Consider the following 6,160-nt stretch of genomic DNA (forward strand, 5'->3'; position numbering starts at 1 on the left):
TCTAGCAAGAACCTTTATTACCTACGCAGCAAAACCACAACGATTTTTCATCAAGTGTGTTGTTTTAACCTTCAACAAGGACCGGGCGTAGTCAAACTCGATTCAACTAAAGCTGGAGAAACATGTTGGAAATATGCCCTAGAGGCAATAATAAATTAGTTATTATTATATTTCCTTGTTCATGATAATCGTTTATTATCCATGCTAGAATTGTATTGATAGGAAACTCAGATACATGTGTGGATACATAGACAACACCATGTCCCTAGTAAGCCTCTAGTTGACTAGCTCGTTGATCAATAGATGGTTACGGTTTCCTGACCATGGACATTGGATGTCATTGATAACGGGATCACATCATTAGGAGAATGATGTGATGGACAAGACCCAATCCTAAGCCTAGCACAAGATCATGTAGTTCGTATGCTAAAGCTTTTCTAATGTCAAGTATCATTTCCTTAGACCATGAGATTGTGCAACTCCCGGATACCGTAGGAGTGCTTTGGGTGTGCCAAACGTCACAACGTAACTGGGTGGCTATAAAGGTACATTACAGGTATCTCTGAAAGTGTCTGTTGGGTTGGCACGAATCGAGACTGGGATTTGTCACTCCGTGTGACGGAGAAGTATCTCTGGGCCCACTCGGTAGGACATCATCATAATGTGCACAATGTGATCAAGGAGTTGATCACGGGATGATGTGTTACGGAACGAGTAAAGAGACTTGCCGGTAATGAGATTGAACAAGGTATTGGGATACCAACGATCGAATCTCGGGCAAGTATCGTACCGATAGACAAAGGGAATTGTATACGGGATTGATTAAGTCCTCGACATCGTGGTTCATCCGATGAGATCATCGAGGAGCATGTGGGAGCCAACATGGGTATCCAGATCCCGCTGTTGGTTATTGGCCGGAGAGTCGTCTCGGTCATGTCTACGTGTCTCCCGAACCCGTAGGGTCTACACACTTAAGGTTCGATGACGCTAGGGTTATAGAGATATTAGTATGCGGTAACCTGAAAGTTGTTCGGAGTCCCGGATGAGATCCCAGACATCACGAGGAGTTCCGGAATGGTCCGGAGGTAAAGATTTATATATAGGAAGTGCTATTTCGGCCATCGGGACAAGTTTCGGGGTCACCGGTATTGTACCGGGACCACCGGAAGGGTCCCGGGGGTCCACCGGGTGGGGCCACCTACCCCGGGGGGGCACATGGGCTGTAGGGGGTGCACCTTGGCCTATATGGGCCAAGGGCACCAGCCCCAAGAGGCCCATGCGCCAAGAGATGAGGGAAAGGAAGAGTCCTAAAGGGGGAAGGCACCTCCTAGGTGCCTTGGGGAGGTGGGACTCCTCCCTGACCGCACCCTTCCTTGGAGGAAGGGCCAAGGCTGCACCCCCCCCTCTCCCTTGGCCCTATATATAGTGGGGGGAAGGGAGGGCAACCATACCTAAGCCCTGGCGCCTCCCTCTCCCTCCCATGACACATCTCCCTCCTCCCGCAGCGCTTGGCGAAGCCCTGTTGGAATCCCGCTACTTCCACCACCACGCCGTCATGCTGCTGGATCTCCATCAACCTCTCCTCCCCCTTGCTGGATCAAGAAGGAGGAGACATCGCTGCTCCGTACGTGTGTTGAACGCGGAGGTGCCATCTGTTCGGCACTAGGATCATCGGTGATTTGGATCACGACGAGTACGACTCCATCAACCCCATTCTCTTGAACGCTTCCGCGCGCGATCTACAAGGGTATGTAGATCCACTCCTCCCTCGTTGCTAGATGACTCCATAGGTTGATCTTGGTGACACGTAGGAAAATTTTGAATTATTGCTACGTTCCCCAACAGTGGCATCATGAGCTAGGTCTATGCGTAGTTTCTATGCACGAGTAGAACACAAAGTAGTTGTGGGCGTTGATTTTGTTCAATATGCTTACCGTTACTAGTCCAATATTGATTCGGTGGCATTGTGGGATGAAGCGGCCCGGACCGACCTTACACGTACTCTTACATGAGACTGGTTCCACCGACTGACATGCACTAGTTGCATAAGGTGGCTAGCGGGTGTCTGTCTCTCCCACTTTAGTCTGATCGGATTTGATGAAAAGGGTCCTTATGAAGGGTAAATAGCAATTGGCATATCACGTTTTGGTTTTTGCGTAGGTAAGAAACGTTCTTGCTAGAAACCCATAGCAGCCACGTAAAACATGCAAACAACAATTAGAGGACGTCTAACTTGTTTTTGCAGGGTATGCTATGTGATGTGATATGGACAAAGGATGTGATGAATGATATATGTGATGTATGAGATGATCATGTTCTTGTAATAGGAATCACGACTTGCATGTCGATGAGTATGACAACCGGCAGGAGCCATAGGAGTTGTCTTAATTTATTTATGACCTGCGTGTCAACATAAACGTCATGTAATTACTTTACTTTATTGCTAACCGTTAGTTGTAGTAGTAGAAGTAATAGTTGACGAGACAACTTCATGAAGACACGATGATAGAGATCATGATGATGGAGATCATGGTGTCATGCCAGTGACGATGATGATCATGGAGCCCCGAAGATGAAGATCAAAAGGAGCAATATGATATTGGCCATATCATGTCACTATTTGATTGCATGTGATGTTTATCATGTTTATACATCTTATTTGCTTAGAACGACGGTAGTAAATAAGATGATCCCTCACTAAAATTTCAAGAAGGTGTTCCCCCTAACTGTGCACCGTTGCGAAAGTTCGTCGTTTCGAAGCACCACGTGATGATCGGGTGTGATAGATTCTTACGTTCGAATACAATGGGTGTTGACGAGCCTAGCATGTACAGACATGGCCTCGGAACACATGCGAAACACTTAGGTTAACTTGACGAGCCTAGCATCTACAGACATGGCCTCGGAACACAAGAGACCGAAAGGTCGAGCATGAGTCGTATAGAAGATACGATCAACATGAAGATGTTCACTGATGTTGACTAGTCCGTCTCACGTGATGATCGGACGCGGCCTAGTTGACCTCGGATCATGTAATCACTTAGATGACTAGAGGGATGTCTATCTGAGTGGGAGTTCATAAGATGAACTTAATTATCCTGAACATAGTCAAAAGGTCTTCGCAAATTATGTCGTAGCTCGCGCTTCAGTTCTATTGTTTAGTTATGTTCCTAGAGAAAATTTAGTTGAAAGTTGATAGTAGCAATTATGCGGACTAGGTCCGTAAACTGAGGATTGTCCTCATTGCTTCATAGAAGGCTTATGTCCTTAATGCACCGCTCAGTGTGCTGAACCTCGAACGTTGTCTGTGGATGTTGCGAACATCTGACATACACATTTTGATAACTACGTGATAGTTCAGTTAAACGGCTTAGAGTTGAGGCACCGAAGACGTTTTGAAACGTCGCGAAACATATGAGATGTTTCGAGGGCTGAAATTGGGATTTCAGGCTCGTGCCCACATCAAGAGGTATAAGACCTCCGACGATTTTCTTAGCCTGCAAACTAAGGGAGAAAAGCTCAATTGTTGAGCTTGTGCTCAGATTGTCTGAGTACAACAATCATTTGAATCAAGTGGGAGTTGATCTTCCAAATGAGATAGTGATGTTTCTTCGAAGTCATTACCACCAAGCTACTAGAGCTTCGTGATGAACTATAATGTATCGGGGACATATATGATGATCCTTGAGATATTCGCGATGTTTGACACCACAAAAGTAGAAATCAAAAAGGGGCATCAATTGTTGATGCTTTGTGAAACCACTAGTTTCAAGGAGGGCAACGGCAAAAGGGATGCTTCATGAAACGGCAAATCAGCTGCTGCTCTAGTGAAGAAACCCAAGGTTGAACCCAAACCCGAGACTAAGTGCTTCTGTAATAAGGGGAACAGCCACTGGAGCAGAATTACCCTAGATACTTGGTAGATGAGAAGGCTGGCAAGGTCGATAGAAGTATATTGGATATACATTGTGTTAATGTGTACTTTACTAGTACTCCTAGTAGCACCAGGGTATTAGATACCGGTTCGGTTGCTAAGTGTTAGTCACTCGAAATAAAAGTTACGGAATAAACGGAGACTAGCTAAAGGTGAGCTGACGATATGTGTTGGAAGTGTTTCCAATGTTGATATGATCAAGCATCGCGCGCTCCCTCTACCATCGAGATTGGTGTTTGCGTTGAGCATAGACATGATTGGATTATGTCTATCGCAATACGGTTATTCATTTAAGGAGAATAACGGTTACTCTGTTTATTTGAATAATACCTTCAATGGTCTTGCACCTAAAATGAATGTTTCATTGAATCTCGATCATAGTGATACACATGTTCATGCCAAAAGATATAAGATAGTAATGATAGTACCACCTACTTGTGGCACTGCCACGTAAGTCATATCGGTATAAAACGCATGAAGAAGCTCCATGTTGATGGATCTTTGGGCTCACTCGTTTTTGAAAAGTTTGAGACATGCAAACCATGTCTATTGGTGTATATGCATGAAGAAACTCCATGCAAATGGACCGTTTGGACTCACTTGATTTTGAATCACTTGAGACATGCAAATCATACCACATGGGCAAGATGACTGAAGCCTCGTTTTCAGTAAAGTGGAACTAGAAAGCAACTTGTTGGAAGTAATACATTTTGATGTGTGCAGTCCAATGAGTGCTGAGGCGTGTAGTGGATATTGTTATGTTCTTACTTCACAGATGATTTGAGTAGATATTGAGTATATTTACCTGATGAATCACGAGTCTGGATTATTGAAAGGTTCAAGTAATTTCAGGGTGAAGTTGAAAGATCGTCGTGACAAGAGGATAAAATGTCTATGATATGATCATAGAGATGAATATCTGAATTACGAGTTTGGCACAGAATTAAGACATTGTGGAAATTGTTTCACAACTAATACAGCCTGGAACACCATAGTGTGATGGTGTGTCCGAACATCATAATTGCACCCTATTGGATATGATGCATACCATGATGTCTCTTATCGAATTACCACGATAATTTATGGGTTAGGCATTAGAGACAACCACATTCACTTTAAATAGGGCACCACGTAATTCCGATGAGATGACACCGTATGAACTATGGTTTAGAGAAACCTAAGCTGTCATTTCTTAAAAGTTTGGGGCTGCGACGCTTATGCAAAAAAGTTTCAGGCTGATAAGTTCGAACCCAAAGCGGATAAATGCATCTTCATAGGACACCCAAAACAGTTGGGTATACCTCCTGTCTCAGATCCGAAAGCAATAAGGGATTGTTTCTAGAATCGGGTCCTTTCTCGAGGAAAAGTTTCTCTAGAAAGAATTGAGTGGGAGGATGGTGGAGACTTGATGAGGTTATTGAACCGTCTCTTCAACTAGTGTGTGGCAGGGCACAGGAAGTTGTTCCTGTGGCACCTACACCAATTGAAGTGGAAGCTTATGATAGTGATCATGAAACTTCAGATCAAGTCACTACCAAACCTCGTGGGATGACAAGGATGCGTACTACTTCAGAGTGGTACGTGATCCTGTCTTGGAAGTCATGTTGCTAGACAACAATGAACCTACGAGCCATGGAGAAGCGATGGTGGGCCCGGATTCCGATAAATGGCTCGAGGCCATAAAATCCGAGAGAGGATCCATGTATGAAAACAAAGTGTAGACTTTGGCAGAACGGCTCGATGGTCGTAAGGCTATTGAGTACAAATGGATTTTAAAAGGAAGACGGACAATGATGGTAAGTATCACCATTAAGAAAGCTCGACTTGTCGTTAAGATTTTTTCCGACAAGTTCAACAAGTTGACTATGATGAGACTTTCTCACTCGTAGCGATGCTAAGAGTCTGTTGGAATTATATTAGCGATTACTGCATTATTTATGAAATCTTGCAGATAGGATGTCAAAACATTGTTTCCTCGACGATTTTCTTGAGGAAAGGTTGTATGTGATACAACCGGAAGGTTTTTGTCAATCCTGAAAGATGCTAATAAGTATGCAAAGCTCCAGCAATCCTTCTAAGGACTGGAGTAAGCATCTCGGAGTTGGAATGTATGCTTTGATGAGATGATCAAAGATTTTGGGTGTATACAATGTTTATGAGAAACTTGTATTTCCAAAGAAGTGAGTGGGAGCACTATAGAATTTCTGATGAATATATGTTATTGAC

Source organism: Triticum dicoccoides, chromosome 3A, assembly GCF_002162155.2.
Source record: "Triticum dicoccoides isolate Atlit2015 ecotype Zavitan chromosome 3A, WEW_v2.0, whole genome shotgun sequence".
Classification (NCBI taxonomy): Eukaryota; Viridiplantae; Streptophyta; class Magnoliopsida; order Poales; family Poaceae; genus Triticum; species Triticum dicoccoides.